The sequence below is a fragment of the Polyodon spathula genome, chromosome 54, assembly GCF_017654505.1.
Source record: "Polyodon spathula isolate WHYD16114869_AA chromosome 54, ASM1765450v1, whole genome shotgun sequence".
Classification (NCBI taxonomy): domain Eukaryota; kingdom Metazoa; phylum Chordata; class Actinopteri; order Acipenseriformes; family Polyodontidae; genus Polyodon; species Polyodon spathula.
The window spans coordinates 1-20,395 of NC_054587.1; the positions used below are offsets into that span (position 1 = coordinate 1).

The following is a 20,395-nucleotide window of genomic DNA, read 5'->3' on the forward strand; positions in this document are numbered from 1 at the left end:
AGCTGAGACAACCACTCCAGAAGATACAACAACACTCGTCACAGAGCCATCAACTGCAGCATCTACAACAGGTAAATTTCAAGGCATGAGATACACAAGACCATCAAGAAATGACTTCATAGAATCTTGTCAGTCTAATTGTGAATTGATATCTGATGTTTTTTGATACAGAGGAGAAAACCACCACTGAAATATTAACAACACCACAAACAACAGAACCCCCAACATTGGCATTCACAACAGGTAAAATACCTTACATGAGGAATATATTTCAGCTAAAGACACAACTCTGTGATGAAGTTTGAAAATTCAGTTTTAAACTAATATTTGGTCTTTTTTCTTGCAGCTGAGACAACCACTACAGAAGGAACAACGCACGCTATCGTCATAGAATCAACAACAGCAGCTTCCACAACAGGTATTAGTCATGACATGACATAAAGAGGTGAAACGATGGAAAGTTGAAAATGTGAATTCATTAATCTGAATTTGGATTCATATTTAGTATTTCTGTTTTATTGCAGCTGAGACAACCACTCCAGAAGATACAACAACACTAGCCACAGAGCCATCAACAGCAGCATCAACAACAGGTAAAGTTCAAGGCATGAGATACACAAGACCAACAAGAAATGACTTCATAGAATCTTGTCAGTCTAACTGTGAATTGATATCTGATGTTTCTTCCTACAGAGGAGAAAACCACCACTGAAAAATTAACAACACCACAAACCACAGAACCCCCAACAGTGGCATTCACAACAGGTAAAATACCTTACATGAGGAATATATTTCAGCTAAAAACACAACTCTGTGATGAAGTTTGCACATTACATTTTAAACTAATATTTGGTCTTTTATCTTGCAGCTGAGACAACCAATACAGAAGGAACAACGCAAGCTATCGTCATAGAATCAACAACAGCAGCTTCCACAACAGGTATTAGTCATGACATGACATAAAGAGGTGAAACGATGGAAAGTTGAAAATGTGAATTCATTAATCTGAATTTGGATTCATATTTAGTATTTCTGTTTTATTGCAGCTGAGACAACCACTCCAGAAGATACAACAACACTCGCCACAGAGCCATCAACAGCAGCATCTACAACAGGTAAAGTTCAATGCATGAGATACACAACCCCAACAAGAAATGTCTTCATAGAATCTTGTCAGTCTAACTGTGAATTGATATCTGATGCTTTTTGCTACAGAGGAGAAAACCACCACTGAAAAATTAACAACACCACAAACAACAGAACCCCCAACATTGGCATTCACAACAGGTAAAATACCTGACATAAGGAATATTTTTCAGCTATAGACACAACTCTGTGATGAAGTTTGAAAATTCAGTTTTAAACTAATATTTGGTCTTTTTTCTTGCAGCTGAGACAACCACTACAGAAGGAACAACGCAAGCTATCGTCATAGAATCAACAACTGCAGCTTCCACAACAGGTATTAGTCATGACATGACAAAAAGAGGTGAAATGATGGAAAGTTGAAAATGTGAATTCATTAATCTGAATTTGGATTCATATTTAGTATTTCTGTTTTATTGCAGCTGAGACAACCACTCCGGAAGATACAACAACACTCGTCACAGAGCCATCAACTGCAGCATCTACAACAGGTAAATTTCAAGGCATGAGATACACAAGACCATCAAGAAATGACTTCATAGAATCTTGTCAGTCTAACTGTGAATTGATATCTGATGTTTTTTGCTTCAGAGGAGAAAACCACCACTGAAAAATTAACAACACCACAAAATACAGAACCCCCAACAGTGGCATTCACAACAGGTAAAATACCTGATATGAGGATTATTTTTCAGCTATAGACACAACTCTGTGATGATGTTTGAAAATTCAGTTTTAAACTAATATTTGGTCTTTTTTCTTGTAGCTGAGACAACCAATACAGAAGGAACAACGCAAGCTATCGTCATAGAATCAACAACAGCAGCTTCCACAACAGGTATTAGTCATGATATGACATAAAGAGGTGAAACGATGGAAAGTTGAAAATGTGAATTCATAAATCTGTATTTGGATTCATTTTTGGTCTTTCTGTTTTATTGCAGCTGAGACAAACACTCCAGAAGATAAATCAACACTCGCCACAGAGCCATCTACAGCAGCATCTACAACAGGTAAAGTTCAAGGCGTGAGATACAAAAGACCAACAAGAAATGACTTCATAGAATCTTGTCAGTCTAACTGTGAATTGATATCTGATGTTTCTTCATACAGAGGAGAAAACCACCACTGAAAAATTAACAACACCACAAACAACAGAACCCCCAACATTGGCATTCACAACAGGTAAAATACCTGATATGAGGAATATTTTTCAGCTATAGACACAACTCTGTGATGAAGTTTGCAAATTACATTTTATACTAATATGTGGTCTTTTTCCTTGCAGCTGAGACAACCACTACAGAGGGAACAACGCAAGCTATCGTCATAGAATCAACAACAGCTGCTTCCACAACAGGTATTACGTCATGATATGACATAAAGAGGTGAAACGATGGAAAGATGAAAAAGTGAATTCATAAATCTGTATATGGATTCATTTTTGGTCTTTCTGTTTTATTTTAGCTGAGACAAACACTCCAGAAGATAAATCAACACTCGCCACAGAGCCATCAAAAGCAGAATCAACAACAGGTAAAGTTCAAGGAATGAGATACACAACCCCAACAAGAAATGACTTCATAGAATCCTGTCAGTCTAACTGTGAATTGATATCTGATGCTTTTTGCTACAGAGGAGAAAACCACCACTGAAGAATTCACAACACCACAAAATACAGAACCCCCAACAGTGGCCTTTACAACAGGTAAAATACCTGACAAAAGGAATATATTTCAGCTATAGACACAACTCTGTGATGATGTTTGAAAATTCAGTTTTAAACTAATATTTGGTCTTTTTTCTTGTAGCTGAGACAACCAATACAGAAGGAACAACGCAAGCTATCGTCATAGAATCAACAACTGCAGCTTCCACAACAGGTATTAGTCATGACATGAGAAAAAGAGGTGAAATGATGGAAAGTTGAAAATGTGAATTCATTAATCTGAATTTGGATTCATATTTAGTATTTCTGTTTTATTGCAGCTGAGACAACCACTCCAGAAGATACAACAACACTCGCCACAGAGCCATCAACAGCAGCATCAACAACAGGTAAAGTTCAAGGCATGAGATACAAAAGACCAACACGAAATGACTTCATAGAATCTTGTCAGTCTAACTGTGAATTGATATCTGATGTTTTTTGCTACAGAGGAGAAAACCACCACTGAAAAATTAACAACACCAGAAACCACAGAACCCCCAACAGTGGCATTCACAACAGGTAAAATACCTGACATGAGGAATATTTTTCAGCTATAGACACAACTCTGTGATGAAGTTTGAAAATTACAGTTTTAAACTAATATTTGATCTTTTTTCTTGCAGCTGAGACAACCACTACAGAAGGAACAACGCAAGCTATCGTCATAGAATCCACAACAGCAGCTTCCACAACAGGTATTACTCATGACATGACATAAAGAGGTGAAACGATGGAAAGATGAAAATGTGAATTCATAAATCTGTATTTGGATTCATATTTTGTCTTTCTGTTTTATTGCAGCTGAGACAAACACTCCAGAAGATAAATCAACACTCGCCACAGAGCCATCAAAAGCAGAATCAACAACAGGTAAAGTTCAAGGCATGAGATACAAAAGACCAACAAGAAATGACTTCATAGAATCTTGTCAGTCTAACTGTGAATTGATATCTGATGTTTCTTCCTACAGAGGAGAAAACCACCACTGAAAAATTAACAACACCACAAACAACAGAACCCCCAACATTGGCATTCACAACAGGTAAAATACCTGACATAAGGAATATTTTTCAGCTATAGACACAACTCTGTGATGAAGTTTGAAAATTCAGTTTTAAACTAATATTTGGTCTTTTTTCTTGCAGCTGAGACAACCACTACAGAAGGAACAACGCAAGCTATCGTCATAGAATCCACAACAGCAGCTTCCACAACAGGTATTACTCATGACATGACATAAAGAGGTGAAACGATGGAAAGATGAAAATGTGAATTCATAAATCTGAATTTGGATTCATATTTGGTCTTTCTGTTTTATTTTAGCTGAGACAACCACTCCAGAAGATACAACAACACTCGCCACAGAGCCATCAACAGCAGCATCTACAACAGGTAAAGTTCAAGGCATGAGATACAAAAGACCAACAAGAAATGACTTCATAGAATCTTGTCAGTCTAACTGTGAATTGATATCTGATGTTTTTTGCTACAGAGGAGAAAACCACCACTGAAGAATTCACAACACCACAAAATACAGAACCCCCAACAGTGGCCTTTACAACAGGTAAAATACCTGACAAAAGGAATATATTTCAGCTAAAGACACAACTCTGTGGTGAAGTTTGCAAATTACATTTTAAACTAATATTTGGTCTTTTTTCTTGCAGCTGAGACAACCACTACAGAATGAACAACGCAAGCTATCGTCATAGAATCAACAACAGCAGCTTCCACAACAGGTATTAGTCATGATATGACATAAAGAGGTGAAATGATGGAAAGTTGAAAATGTGAATTCATTAATCTGAATTTGGATTCATATTTAGTTTTTCTGTTTTATTGCAGCTGAGACAACCACTCCGGAAGATACAACAACACTCGTCACAGAGCCATCAACTGCAGCATCTACAACAGGTAAATTTCAAGGCATGAGATACACAAGACCATCAAGAAATGACTTCATAGAATCTTGTCAGTATAACTGTGAATTGATATCTGATGTTTTTTCCTTCAGAGGAGAAAACCACCACTGAAAAATTAACAACACCACAAAATACAGAACCCCCAACAGTGGCATTCACAACAGGTAAAATACCTGATATGAGGAATATTTTTCAGCTATAGACACAACTCTGTGATGAAGTTTGCAAATTACATTTTAAACTAATATTTGGTCTTTTTTCTTGCAGCTGAGACAACCACTACAGAAGGAACAACGCAAGCTATCGTCATAGAATCAACAACAGCAGCTTCCACAACAGGTATTAGTCATGATATGACATAAAGAGGTGAAACGATGGAAAGTTGAAAATGTGAATTCATAAATCTGTATTTGGATTCATTTTTGGTCTTTCTGTTTTATTTTAGCTGAGACAAACACTCCAGAAGATAAATCAACACTCGCCACAGAGCCATCAACAGCAGAATCAACAACAGGTAAAGTTCAAGGCATGAGATACACAAGACCAACAAGAAATGACTTCATAGAATCTTGTCAGTCTAACTGTGAATTGATATCTGATGTTTTTTGCTACAGAGGAGAAAACCACCACTGAAGAATTCACAACACCACAAAATACAGAACCCCCAACAGTGGCCTTTACAACAGGTAAAATACCTGACAAAAGGAATATATTTCAGCTAAAGACACAACTCTGTGGTGAAGTTTGCAAATTACATTTTATACTAATATCTGGTCTTTTTCCTTGCAGCTGCGACAACCACTACAGAAGGAACAACGCAATGACTTCGTTATAGTAAAAGTTGTGGTCTTCTTTGGTGGGGTGCTTGTGGTTGTTGGTGTGCACCGTGCCAGTTGTGTGTGTCGCTTTTGTATGGGCGGATGGTACTCCTTGATATAAAGTCAGGCATTTCATGCTTTTGAGCACACTACTTCCTCAAACTGTAAATCGAAAAAATTTGATTAAATAAAACCAAGAAAAAACAAAAAAAAAAAAGCCCCCCCCCCCGCGGGGGGTGTTTAGGCATCTAATCCATTATTTTGACTTTCAGATAGTCAGTATCTAAAGTATGTGACGCGGCGAGGTGCTTGTCCATAAATCAAGTAAATACTTGTACTCTTTTAAGAAGAAGAAAAGAAAAAAAAAAAAAAATGTGAATTCATAAATCTGAATTTGGATTCATATTTGGTCTTTCTGTTTTATTGCAGCTGAGACAACCACTCCGGAAGATACAAAAACACTCGCCACAGAGCCATCAACAGCAGCATCTAAAACAGGTAAAGTTCAAGGCATGAGATAAAAAAGACCAACAAGAAATGACTTCATAGAATCTTGTCAGTCTAACTGTGAATTGAAATCTGATGTTTTTTGCTACAGAGGAGAAAACCACCACTGAAAAATTAACAACACCACAAACAACAGAACCCCCAACATTGGCATTCACAACAGGTAAAATACCTGACATGAGGAATATTTTTCAGCTAAAAACACAACTCTGTGATGAAGTTTGAAAATTACAGTTTTAAACTAATATTTGGTCTTTTTTCTTGTAGCTGAGACAACCAATACAGAAGGAACAACGCAAGCTATCGTCATAGAATCAACAACAGCAGCTTCCACAACAGGTATTAGTCATGATATGACATAAAGAGGTGAAACGATGGAAAGTTGAAAATGTGAATTCATAAATCTGTATTTGGATTCATTTTTGTCTTTCTGTTTTATTGCAGCTGAGACAACCACTCCGGAAGATACAACAACACTCGTCACAGAGCCATCAACTGCAGCATCTACAACAGGTAAATTTCAAGGCATGAGATACACAAGACCAACAAGAAATGACTTCATAGAATCTTGTCAGTATAACTGTGAATTGATATCTGATGTTTCTTCCTACAGAGGAGAAAACCACCACTGAAAAATTAACAACACCACAAAACACAGAACCCCCAACAGTGGCATTCACAACAGGTAAAATACCTTACATGAGGAATATATTTCAGCTAAAAACACAACTCTGTGATGAAGTTTGCACATTACATTTTAAACTAATATTTAGTCTTTTATCTTGCAGCTGAGACAACCAATACAGAAGGAACAACGCAAGCTATCGTCATAGAATCAACAACTGCAGCTTCCACAACAGGTATTAGTCATGACATGAGAAAAAGAGGTGAAATGATGGAAAGTTGAAAATGTGAATTCATTAATCTGAATTTGGATTCATATTTAGTATTTCTGTTTTATTGCAGCTGAGACAACCACTCCAGAAGATACAACAACACTCGCCACAGAGCCATCAACAGCAGCATCAACAACAGGTAAAGTTCAAGGCATGAGATACACAAGACCAACAAGAAATGACTTCATAGAATCTTGTCAGTCTAACTGTGAATTGATATCTGATGTTTTTTGCTTCAGAGGAGAAAACCACCACTGAAGAATTCACAACACCACAAAATACAGAACCCCCAACAGTGGCCTTTACAACAGGTAAAATACCTGACAAAAGGAATATATTTCAGCTAAAGACACAACTCTGTGATGAAGTTTGAAAATTACAGTTTTAAACTAATATTTGGTCTTTTTTCTTGTAGCTGAGACAACCAATACAGAAGGAACAACGAAAGCTATCGTCATAGAATCAACAACAGCAGCTTCCACAACAGGTATTAGTCATGATATGACATAAAGAGGTGAAACGATGGAAAGTTGAAAATGTGAATTCATAAATCTGTATTTGGATTCATTTTTGGTCTTTCTGTTTTATTGCAGCTGAGACAAACACTCCAGAAGATGCATCAACACTCGCCACAGAGGCATCAACAGCAGAATCAACAACAGGTAAAGTTCAAGGCATGAGATACAAAAGACCAACAAGAAATGACTTCATAGAATCTTGTCAGTATAACTGTGAATTGATATCTGATGTTTCTTCCTACAGAGGAGAAAACCACCACTGAAAAATTAACAACACCACAAACCACAGAACCCCCAACAGTGGCATTCACAACAGGTAAAATACCTGATATGAGGAATATTTTTCAGCTATAGACACAACTCTGTGATGAAGTTTGCAAATTACATTTTATACTAATATCTGGTCTTTTTCCTTGCAGCTGCGACAACCACTACAGAAGGAACAACGCAAGCTATCGTCATAGAATCAACAACAGCAGCTTCCACAACAGGTATTAGTCATGATATGACATAAAGAGGTGAAACGATGGAAAGATGAAAACGTGAATTCATAAATCTGTATTTGGATTCATTTTGGTCTTTCTGTTTTATTGCAGCTGAGACAACCACTCCAGAATTCATCACCTCGCCAGACAACAACACTAGCCACAGAGCCAACAACAAAAACATCTATAACGAGGCTCAACAGCAGAATCAACAACATAAAGTCAGGCATGGATCAACAGACCAACAAGAAATGTCTTCATAGAATCTTGTCATTCTAACTGTGAATTTATATCTGATGTTTTTTGCTACAGAGGAGAAAACCACCACTGAAAAATTAACAACACCAGAAACCACAGAAACCACAACAGTGGCATTCACAACAGGTAAAATACCTTACATGAGGAATATATTTCAGCTAAAGACACAACTCTGTGATGAAGTTTGAAAATTCAGTTTTAAACTAATATTTGGTCTTTTATCTTGCAGCTGAGACAACCAATACAGAAGGAACAACGAAAGCTATCGTCATAGAATCAACAACTGCAGCTTCCACAACAGGTATTAGTCATGACATGAGAAAAAGAGGTGAAATGATGGAAAGTTGAAAATGTGAATTCATTAATCTGAATTTGGATTCATATTTAGTATTTCTGTTTTATTGCAGCTGAGACAACCACTCCAGAAGATACAACAACACTCGCCACAGAGCCATCAACAGCAGCATCAACAACAGGTAAAGTTCAAGGCATGAGATACAAAAGACCAACACGAAATGACTTCATAGAATCTTGTCAGTCTAACTGTGAATTGATATCTGATGTTTTTTGCTACAGAGGAGAAAACCACCACTGAAAAATTAACAACACCACAAACAACAGAACCCCCAACATTGGCATTCACAACAGGTAAAATACCTGACATAAGGAATATTTTTCAGCTATAGACACAACTCTGTGATGAAGTTTGAAAATTCAGTTTTAAACTAATATTTGGTCTTTTTTCTTGCAGCTGAGACAACCACTACAGAAGGAACAACGCAAGCTATCGTCATAGAATCCACAACAGCAGCTTCCACAACAGGTATTACTCATGACATGACATAAAGAGGTGAAACGATGGAAAGATGAAAATGTGAATTCATAAATCTGAATTTGGATTCATATTTGGTCTTTCTGTTTTATTTTAGCTGAGACAACCACTCCAGAAGATACAACAACACTCGCCGCAGAGCCAACAACAGCAGCATCTACAACAGGTAAAGTTCAAGGAATGAGATACACAAGACCAACAAGAAATGACTTCATAGAATCTTGTCAGTCTAACTGTGAATTGATATCTGATGTTTTTTGCTTCAGAGGAGAAAACCACCACTGAAGAATTCACAACACCACAAAATACAGAACCCCCAACAGTGGCCTTTACAACAGGTAAAATACCTGACAAAAGGAATATATTTCAGCTAAAGACACAACTCTGTGGTGAAGTTTGCAAATTACATTTTAAACTAATATTTGGTCTTTTTTCTTGCAGCTGAGACAACCACTACAGAAGGAACAACGCAAGCTATCGTCATAGAATCAACAACAGCAGCTTCCACAACAGGTATTAGTCATGATATGACATAAAGAGGTGAAATGATGGAAAGTTGAAAATGTGAATTCATAAATCTGTATTTGGATTCATTTTTGGTCTTTCTGTTTTATTGCAGCTGAGACAACCACTCCAGAAGATACAACAACACTCGCCACAGAGCCATCAACAGCAGCATCTACAACAGGTAAAGTTCAAGGCATGAGATACACAAGACCAACAAGAAATGACTTCATAGAATCTTGTCAGTCTAACTGTGAATTGATATCTGATGTTTTTTCCTACAGAGGAGAAAACCACCACTGAAAAATTAACAACACCACAAACAACAGAACCCCCAACATTGGCATTCACAACAGGTAAAATACCTTACATGAGGAATATATTTCAGCTAAAGACACAACTCTGTGATGAAGTTTGCAAATTACATTTTAAACTAATATTTGGTCTTTTTTCTTGCAGCTGAGACAACCAATACAGAAGGAACAACGCAAGCTATCGTCATAGAATCAACAACAGCAGCTTCCACAACAGGTATTAGTCATGACATGACATAAAGAGGTGAAACGATGGAAAGTTGAAAATGTGAATTCATAAATCTGTATTTGGATTCATATTTGGTCTTTCTGTTTTATTGCAGCTGAGACAAACACTCCAGAAGATAAATCAACACTCGCCACAGAGCCATCAACAGCAGCATCTACAACAGGTAAAGTTCAAGGCATGAGATACAAAAGACCAACAAGAAATGACTTCATAGAATCTTGTCAGTCTAACTGTGAATTGATATCTGATGTTTTTTGCTACAGAGGAGAAAACCACCACTGAAAAATTAACAACACCACAAACAACAGAACCCCCAACAGTGGCATTCACAACAGGTAAAATACCTGACATAAGGAATATTTTTCAGCTATAGACACAACTCTGTGATGAAGTTTGAAAATTCAGTTTTAAACTAATATTTGGTCTTTTTTCTTGCAGCTGAGACAACCACTACAGAAGGAACAACGCAAGCTATCGTCATAGAATCAACAACAGCAGCTTCCACAACAGGTATTAGTCATGATATGACATAAAGAGGTGAAACGATGGAAAGTTGAAAATGTGAATTCATAAATCTGTATTTGGATTCATTTTTGGTCTTTCTGTTTTATTGCAGCTGAGACAAACACTCCAGAAGATAAATCAACACTCGCCACAGAGGCATCAACAGCAGAATCAACAACAGGTAAAGTTCAAGGCATGAGATACAAAAGACCAACAAGAAATGACTTCATAGAATCTTGTCAGTCTAACTGTGAATTGATATCTGATGTTTCTTCCTACAGAGGAGAAAACCACCACTGAAAAATTAACAACACCACAAACCACAGAACCCCCAACAGTGGCATTCACAACAGGTAAAATACCTTACATGAGGAATATATTTCAGCTAAAGACACAACTCTGTGATGAAGTTTGCACATTACATTTTAAACTAATATTTGGTCTTTTTTCTTGCAGCTGAGACAACCAATACAGAAGGAACAACGCAAGCTATCGTCATAGAATCAACAACAGCAGCTTCCACAACAGGTATTAGTCATGACATGACATAAAGAGGTGAAACGATGGAAAGATGAAAAAGTGAATTCATAAATCTGTATATGGATTCATTTTTGGTCTTTCTGTTTTATTTTAGCTGAGACAAACACTCCAGAAGATAAATCAACACTCGCCACAGAGCCATCAACAGCAGAATCAACAACAGGTAAAGTTCAAGGCATGAGATACACAAGACCAACAAGAAATGACTTCATAGAATCTTGTCAGTCTAACTGTGAATTGATATCTGATGTTTTTTGCTACAGAGGAGAAAACCACCACTGAAAAATTAACAACACCAGAAACCACAGAAACCCCAACAGTGGCATTCACAACAGGTAAAATACCTGACATGAGGAATATATTTCAGCTATAGACACAACTCTGTGATGAAGTTTGCACATTACATTTTAAACTAATATTTGGTCTTTTTTCTTGTAGCTGAGACAACCAATACAGAAGGAACAACGCAAGCTATCGTCATAGAATCAACAACTGCAGCTTCCACAACAGGTATTAGTCATGACATGACAAAAAGAGGTGAAATGATGGAAAGTTGAAAATGTGAATTCATTAATCTGAATTTGGATTCATATTTAGTATTTCTGTTTTATTGCAGCTGAGACAACCACTCCAGAAGATACAACAACACTCGCCACAGAGCCATCAACAGCAGCATCAACAACAGGTAAAGTTCAAGGCATGAGATACACAAGACCAACAAGAAATGACTTCATAGAATCTTGTCAGTCTAACTGTGAATTGATATCTGATGTTTTTTGCTACAGAGGAGAAAACCACCACTGAAAAATTAACAACACCACAAACAACAGAACCCCCAACATTGGCCTTTACAACAGGTAAAATACCTGACAAAAGGAATATATTTCAGCTAAAGACACAACTCTGTGGTGAAGTTTGCAAATTACATTTTAAACTAATATTTGGTCTTTTTTCTTGCAGCTGAGACAACCACTACAGAAGGAACAACGCAAGCTATCGTCATAGAATCCACAACAGCAGCTTCCACAACAGGTATTACTCATAACATGACATAAAGAGGTGAAACGATGGAAAGATGAAATTGTGAATTCATAAATCTGAATTTGGATTCATATTTGGTCTTTCTGTTTTATTGCAGCTGAGACAACCACTCCAGAAGATACAACAACACTCGCCGCAGAGCCAACAACAGCAGCATCTACAACAGGTAAAGTTCAAGGAATGAGATACACAAGACCAACAAGAAATGACTTCATAGAATCTTGTCAGTCTAACTGTGAATTGATATCTGATGTTTTTTGCTACAGAGGAGAAAACCACCACTGAAAAATTAACAACACCACAAACCACAGAACCCCCAACAGTGGCATTCACAACAGGTAAAATACCTGACATGAGGAATATATTTCAGCTAAAGACACAACTCTGTGATGAAGTTTGCAAATTACATTTTAAACTAATATTTGGTCTTTTTTCTTGCAGCTGAGACAACCACTACAGAAGGAACAACGCAAGCTATCGTCATAGAATCAACAACAGCAGCTTCCACAACAGGTATTAGTCATGATATGACATAAAGAGGTGAAACGATGGAAAGTTGAAAATGTGAATTCATAAATCTGAATTTGGATTCATATTTGGTCTTTCTGTTTTATTGCAGCTGAGACAACCACTCCAGAAGATACAACAACACTCGCCACAGAGCCATCAACAGCAGCATCTACAACAGGTAAAGTTCAAGGCATGAGATACACAAGACCAACAAGAAATGACTTCATAGAATCTTGTCAGTCTAACTGTGAATTGATATCTGATGTTTCTTGCTACAGAGGAGAAAACCACCACTGAAAAATTAACAACACCACAAACCACAGAACCCCCAACAGTGGCATTCACAACAGGTAAAATACCTGATACGAGGAATATTTTTCAGCTATAGACACAACTCTGTGATGAAGTTTGCAAATTCAGTTTTAAACTAATATTTGGTCTTTTTTCTTGCAGCTGAGACAACCAATACAGAAGGAACAACGCAAGCTATCGTCATAGAATCAACAACAGCAGCTTCCACAACAGGTATTAGTCATGACATGACATAAAGAGGTGAAACGATGGAAAGTTGAAAATGTGAATTCATAAATCTGTATTTGGATTCATTTTTGGTCTTTCTGTTTTATTGCAGCTGAGACAACCACTCCAGAAGATACAACAACACTCGCCACAGAGCCAACAACAGCAGCATCTACAACAGGTAAAGTTCAAGGCATGAGATACACAAGACCAACAAGAAATGACTTCATAGAATCTTGTCAGTCTAACTGTGAATTGATATCTGATGTTTTTTGCTACAGAGGAGAAAACCACCACTGAAAAATTCACAACACCACAAAATACAGAACCCCCAACAGTGGCATTCACAACAGGTAAAATACCTTACATGAGGAATATATTTCAGCTAAAGACACAACTCTGTGGTGAAGTTTGCAAATTACATTTTAAACTAATATTTGGTCTTTTTTCTTGCAGCTGAGACAACCACTACAGAAGGAACAACGCAAGCTATCGTCATAGAATCAACAACAGCAGCTTCCACAACAGGTATTAGTCATGATATGACATAAAGAGGTGAAACGATGGAAAGTTGAAAATGTGAATTCATAAATCTGTATTTGGATTCATTTTTGGTCTTTCTGTTTTATTGCAGCTGAGACAAACACTCCAGAAGATAAATCAACACTCGCCACAGAGCCATCAACAGCAGTTCAAGGAATGAGATCAACAACAGTGTGAAAGTTCAAGGAAAACCACCATGAGATACACAAGACCAACAAGAAATGACTTCAGTCTAACTGTGGATTCATATTTAGTATTTCTGTTTTATTGCAGCTGAGACAACCACTCCAGAAGATACAACAACACTCGCCACAGAGCCATCAACAGCAGCATCTACAACAGGTAAAGTTCAAGGCATGAGATACACAAGACCAACAAGAAATGACTTCATAGAATCTTGTCAGTCTAACTGTGAATTGATATCTGATGTTTTTTCCTACAGAGGAGAAAACCACCACTGAAAAATTAACAACACCACATACAACAGAACCCCCAACATTGGCATTCACAACAGGTAAAATACCTGATATGAGGATTATTTTTCAGCTATAGACACAACTCTGTGATGATGTTTGAAAATTCAGTTTTAAACTAATATTTGGTCTTTTTTCTTGTAGCTGAGACAACCAATACAGAAGGAACAACGAAAGCTATCGTCATAGAATCAACAACAGCAGCTTCCTCAACAGGTATTAGTCATGACATGACAAGAAGAGGTGAAATGATGGAAAGTTGAAAATGTGAATTCATTAATCTGAATTTGGATTCATATTTAGTTTTTCTGTTTTATTGCAGCTGAGACAACCACTCCAGAAGATACAACAACACTCGCCACAGAGCCATCAACAGCAGCATCTACAACAGGTAAAGTTCAAGGCATGAGATACACAAGACCAACAAGAAATGACTTCATAGAATCTTGTCAGTCTAACTGTGAATTGATATCTGATGTTTTTTGCTACAGAGGAGAAAACCACCACTGAAAAATTAACAACACCACAAACAACAGAACCCCCAACAGTGGCATTCACAACAGGTAAAATACCTGACATGAGGAATATTTTTCAGCTATAGACACAAATCTGAGATGAAGTTTGCAAATTACATTTTAAACTAATATTTGGTCTTTTTTCTTGCAGCTGAGACAACCAATACAGAAGGAACAACGCAAGCTATCGTCATAGAATCAACAACAGCAGCTTCCACAACAGGTATTAGTCATGACATGACATAAAGAGGTGAAATGATGGAAAGTTGAAAATGTGAATTCATTAATCTGAATTTGGATTCATATTTGGTCTTTCTGTTTTATTGCAGCTGAGACAACCACTCCAGAAGATACAACAACACTCGCCACAGAGCCATCAACAGCAGCATCTACAACAGGTAAAGTTCAAGGCATGAGATACACAAGACCAACAAGAAATGACTTCATAGAATCTTGTCAGTATAACTGTGAATTGATATCTGATGTTTTTTGCTACAGAGGAGAAAACCACCACTGAAAAATTAACAACACCAGAAACCACAGAAACCCCAACAGTGGCATTCACAACAGGTAAAATACCTGACATAAGGAATATATTTCAGCTATAGACACAACTCTGTGATGAAGTTTGCAAATTACATTTTAAACTAATATTTGGTCTTTTATCTTGCAGCTGAGACAACCAATACAGAAGGAACAACGAAAGCTATCATCATAGAATCAACAACTGCAGCTTCCACAACAGGTATTAGTCATGACATGAGAAAAAGAGGTGAAATGATGGAAAGTTGAAAATGTGAATTCATTAATCTGAATTTGGATTCATATTTAGTTTTTCTGTTTTATTGCAGCTGAGACAACCACTCCAGAAGATACAACAACACTCGCCACAGAGCCATCAACAGCAGCATCTACAACAGGTAAAGTTCAAGGCATGAGATACACAAGACCAACAAGAAATGACTTCATAGAATCTTGTCAGTCTAACTGTGAATTGATATCTGATGTTTTTTGCTACAGAGGAGAAAACCACCACTGAAAAATTAACAACACCACAAACAACAGAACCCCCAACAGTGGCATTCACAACAGGTAAAATACCTGACAAAAGGAATATATTTCAGCTATAGACACAACTCTGTGATGAAGTTTGAAAATTCAGTTTTAAACTAATATTTGGTCTTTTTTCTTGCAGCTGAGACAACCACTACAGAAGGAACAACGCAAGCTATCGTCATAGAATCAACAACAGCAGCTTCCACAACAGGTATTAGTCATGACATGACATAAAGAGGTGAAACGATGGAAAGTTGAAAATGTGAATTCATAAATCTGTATTTGGATTCATATTTGGTCTTTCTGTTTTATTTTAGCTGAGACAACCACTCCAGAAGATACAACAACACTCGCCACAGAGCCATCAACAGCAGCATCTACAACAGGTAAAGTTCAAGGCATGAGATACACAAGACCAACAAGAAATGACTTCATAGAATCTTGTCAGTCTAACTGTGAATTGATATCTGATGTTTTTTGCTACAGAGGAGAAAACCACCACTGAAAAATTAACAACACCACAAACAACAGAACCCCCAACAGTGGCATTCACAACAGGTAAAATACCTGATATGAGGAATATTTTTCAGCTATAGACACAACTCTGTGATGATGTTTGAAAATTCAGTTTTAAACTAATATTTGGTCTTTTTTCTTGTAGCTGAGACAACCAATACAGAAGGAACAACGCAAGCTATCGTCATAGAATCAACAACAGCAGCTTCCTCAACAGGTATTAGTCATGACATGACAAGAAGAGGTGAAATGATGGAAAGTTGAAAATGTGAATTCATTAATCTGAATTTGGATTCATATTTAGTTTTTCTGTTTTATTGCAGCTGAGACAACCACTCCAGAAGATACAACAACACTCGCCACAGAGCCATCAACTGCAGCATCTACAACAGGTAAAGTTCAAGGCATGAGATACACAAGACCAACAAGAAATGACTTCATAGAATCTTGTCAGTCTAACTGTGAATTGATATCTGATGTTTTTTGCTACAGAGGAGAAAACCACCACTGAAAAATTAACAACACCACAAACAACAGAACCCCCAACATTGGCATTCACAACAGGTAAAATACCTGATATGAGGAATATTTTTCAGCTATAGACACAACTCTGTGATGAAGTTTGAAAATTCAGTTTTAAACTAATATTTGGTCTTTTTTCTTGCAGCTGAGACAACCAATACAGAAGGAACAACGAAAGCTATCGTCATAGAATCAACAACAGCAGCTTCCACAACAGGTATTAGTCATGACATGACATAAAGAGGTGAAACGATGGAAAGTTGAAAATGTGAATTCATTAATCTGAATTTGGATTCATATTTGGTCTTTCTGTTTTATTGCAGCTGAGACAACCACTCCAGAAGATACAACAACACTCGCCACAGAGCCATCAACAGCAGCATCTACAACAGGTAAAGTTCAAGGCATGAGATACACAAGACCAACAAGAAATGACTTCATAGAATCTTGTCAGTCTAACTGTGAATTGATATCTGATGTTTTTTGCTACAGAGGAGAAAACCACCACTGAAAAATTAACAACACCACAAACAACAGAACCCCCAACAGTGGCATTCACAACAGGTAAAATACCTGATATGAGGAATATTTTTCAGCTATAGACACAACTCTGTGATGATGTTTGAAAATTCAGTTTTAAACTAATATTTGGTCTTTTTTCTTGTAGCTGAGACAACCAATACAGAAGGAACAACGAAAGCTATCGTCATAGAATCAACAACAGCAGCTTCCACAACAGGTATTAGTCATGACATGACATAAAGAGGTGAAACGATGGAAAGTTGAAAATGTGAATTCATAAATCTGTATTTGGATTCATATTTAGTCTTTCTGTTTTATTGCAGCTGAGACAACCACTCCGGAAGATACAACAACACTCGTCACAGAGCCATCAACTGCAGCATCTACAACAGGTAAAGTTCAAGGCATGAGATACACAAGACCAACAAGAAATGACTTCATAGAATCTTGTCAGTATAACTGTGAATTGATATCTGATGTTTTTTGCTACAGAGGAGAAAACCACCACTGAAAAATTAACAACACCAGAAACCACAGAAACCCCAACAGTGGCATTCACAACAGGTAAAATACCTGACAAAAGGAATATATTTCAGCTAAAGACACAACTCTGTGGTGAAGTTTGCAAATTACATTTTAAACTAATATTTGGTCTTTTTTCTTGCAGCTGAGACAACCACTACAGAAGGAACAACGCAAGCTATCGTCATAGAATCAACAACAGCAGCTTCCACAACAGGTATTAGTCATGATATGACATAAAGAGGTGAAACGATGGAAAGTTGAAAATGTGAATTCATAAATCTGAATTTGGATTCATATTTAGTTTTTCTGTTTTATTGCAGCTGAGACAACCACTCCGGAAGATACAACAACACTCGCCACAGAGCCATCAACAGCAGAATCTACAACAGGTAAAGTTCAAGGCATGAGATACAAAAGACCAACAAGAAATGACTTCATAGAATCTTGTCAGTCTAACTGTGAATTGATATCTGATGTTTCTTCCTACAGAGGAGAAAACCACCACTGAAAAATTAACAACACCACAAACCACAGAACCCCCAACAGTGGCATTCACAACAGGTAAAATACCTGACAAAAGGAATATATTTCAGCTAAAGACACAACTCTGTGGTGAAGTTTGCAAATTACATTTTATACTAATATCTGGTCTTTTTCCTTGCAGCTGAGACAACCAATACAGAAGGAACAACGCAAGCTATCGTCATAGAATCAACAACTGCAGCTTCCACAACAGGTATTAGTCATGACATGACATAAAGAGGTGAAACGATGGAAAGTTGAAAATGTGAATTCATAAATCTGTATTTGGATTCATATTTGGTCTTTCTGTTTTATTGCAGCTGAGACAACCACTCCGGAAGATACAACAACACTCGCCACAGAGCCATCAACAGCAGCATCTACAACAGGTAAAGTTCAAGGCATGAGATACACAAGACCAACAAGAAATGACTTCATAGAATCTTGTCAGTATAACTGTGAATTGATATCTGATGTTTTTTGCTACAGAGGAGAAAACCACCACTGAAAAATTAACAACACCAGAAACCACAGAAACCCCAACAGTGGCATTCACAACAGGTAAAATACCTTACATGAGGAATATATTTCAGCTAAAGACACAACTCTGTGATGAAGTTTGCACATTACATTTTAAACTAATATTTGGTCTTTTATCTTGCAGCTGAGACAACCAATACAGAAGGAACAACGCAAGCTATCGTCATAGAATCAACAACTGCAGCTTCCACAACAGGTATTAGTCATGACATGACAAGAAGAGGTGAAATGATGGAAAGTTGAAAATGTGAATTCATTAATCTGAATTTGGATTCATATTTAGTATTTCTGTTTTATTGCAGCTGAGACAACCCCTCCGGAAGATACAACAACACTCGTCACAGAGCCATCAACAGCAGCATCTACAACAGGTAAAGTTCAAGGCATGAGATACACAAGACCAACAAGAAATGACTTCATAGAATCTTGTCAGTCTAACTGTGAATTGATATCTGATGTTTTTTGCTACAGAGGAGAAAACCACCACTGAAAAATTAACAACACCACAAACAACAGAACCCCCAACATTGGCATTCACAACAGGTAAAATACCTGACATAAGGAATATTTTTCAGCTATAGACACAACTCTGTGATGAAGTTTGAAAATTCAGTTTTAAACTAATATTTGGTCTTTTTTCTTGCAGCTGAGACAACCAATACAGAAGGAACAACGAAAGCTATCGTCATAGAATCAACAACAGCAGCTTCCACAACAGGTATTACTCATGACATGACATAAAGAGGTGAAACGATGGAAAGATGAAAATGTGAATTCATAAATCTGAATTTGGATTCATATTTGGTCTTTCTGTTTTATTTTAGCTGAGACAACCACTCCAGAAGATACAACAACACTCGTCACAGAGCCATCAACTGCAGCATCTACAACAGGTAAAGTTCAAGGCATGAGATACACAAGACCAACAAGAAATGACTTCATAGAATCTTGTCAGTCTAACTGTGAATTGATATCTGATGTTTTTTGCTTCAGAGGAGAAAACCACCACTGAAAAATTAACAACACCACAAAACACAGAACCCCCAACAGTGGCATTCACAACAGGTAAAATACCTTACATGATGAATATATTTCAGCTAAAGACACAACTCTGTGATGATGTTTGCACATTACATTTTAAACTAATATTTGGTCTTTTATCTTGCAAGCTGAGACAAACACTCTAGAAGATGCATCAACACTCGCCACAGAGGCATCAACAGCAGAATCAACAACAGGTAAAGTTCAAGGCATGAGATACAAAAGACCAACAAGAAATGACTTCATAGAATCTTGTCAGTCTAATTGTGAATTGATATCTGATGTTTTTTGCTACAGAGGAGAAAACCACCACTGAAATATTAACAACACCACAAACAACAGAACCCCCAACATTGGCATTCACAA

General features: G+C 37.1%; 6 long non-coding RNA genes across 7 annotated transcripts; all 6 read left to right on the forward strand.

Moving 5' to 3' along the window:
• Window positions 1-55: 55 nt before the first annotated feature.
• LOC121307201 lies at window positions 56-3,516 on the forward strand. Of its 2 annotated transcripts, none has more exons than XR_005948285.1 (3): window positions 56-71; window positions 2,783-2,854; window positions 3,481-3,516. It is a non-coding gene; the product is annotated as an uncharacterized LOC121307201 (long non-coding RNA). The 2 variants fall into 2 exon arrangements; XR_005948284.1 differs by lacking the exon at window positions 56-71 and adding an exon at window positions 1,074-1,115.
• Window positions 3,517-4,207: 691 nt separating this feature from the next.
• Window positions 4,208-4,544, forward strand: LOC121307202. The gene is made up of 3 exons (XR_005948286.1): window positions 4,208-4,249; window positions 4,350-4,421; window positions 4,525-4,544. It is a non-coding gene; the product is annotated as an uncharacterized LOC121307202 (long non-coding RNA).
• Window positions 4,545-4,559: 15 nt separating this feature from the next.
• Window positions 4,560-7,802, forward strand: LOC121307200. Its single transcript, XR_005948283.1, has 3 exons — window positions 4,560-4,596; window positions 7,594-7,662; window positions 7,763-7,802. It is a non-coding gene; the product is annotated as an uncharacterized LOC121307200 (long non-coding RNA).
• A 546-nt stretch (window positions 7,803-8,348) lies between these two features.
• LOC121307203 lies at window positions 8,349-15,674 on the forward strand. Its single transcript, XR_005948287.1, has 3 exons — window positions 8,349-8,387; window positions 15,459-15,530; window positions 15,637-15,674. It is a non-coding gene; the product is annotated as an uncharacterized LOC121307203 (long non-coding RNA).
• On the forward strand, window positions 9,218-9,570 carry LOC121307197. The gene is made up of 3 exons (XR_005948281.1): window positions 9,218-9,259; window positions 9,360-9,431; window positions 9,535-9,570. It is a non-coding gene; the product is annotated as an uncharacterized LOC121307197 (long non-coding RNA).
• On the forward strand, window positions 10,608-10,964 carry LOC121307199. Its single transcript, XR_005948282.1, has 3 exons — window positions 10,608-10,650; window positions 10,757-10,825; window positions 10,926-10,964. It is a non-coding gene; the product is annotated as an uncharacterized LOC121307199 (long non-coding RNA).
• Window positions 15,675-20,395: the final 4,721 nt, after the last annotated feature.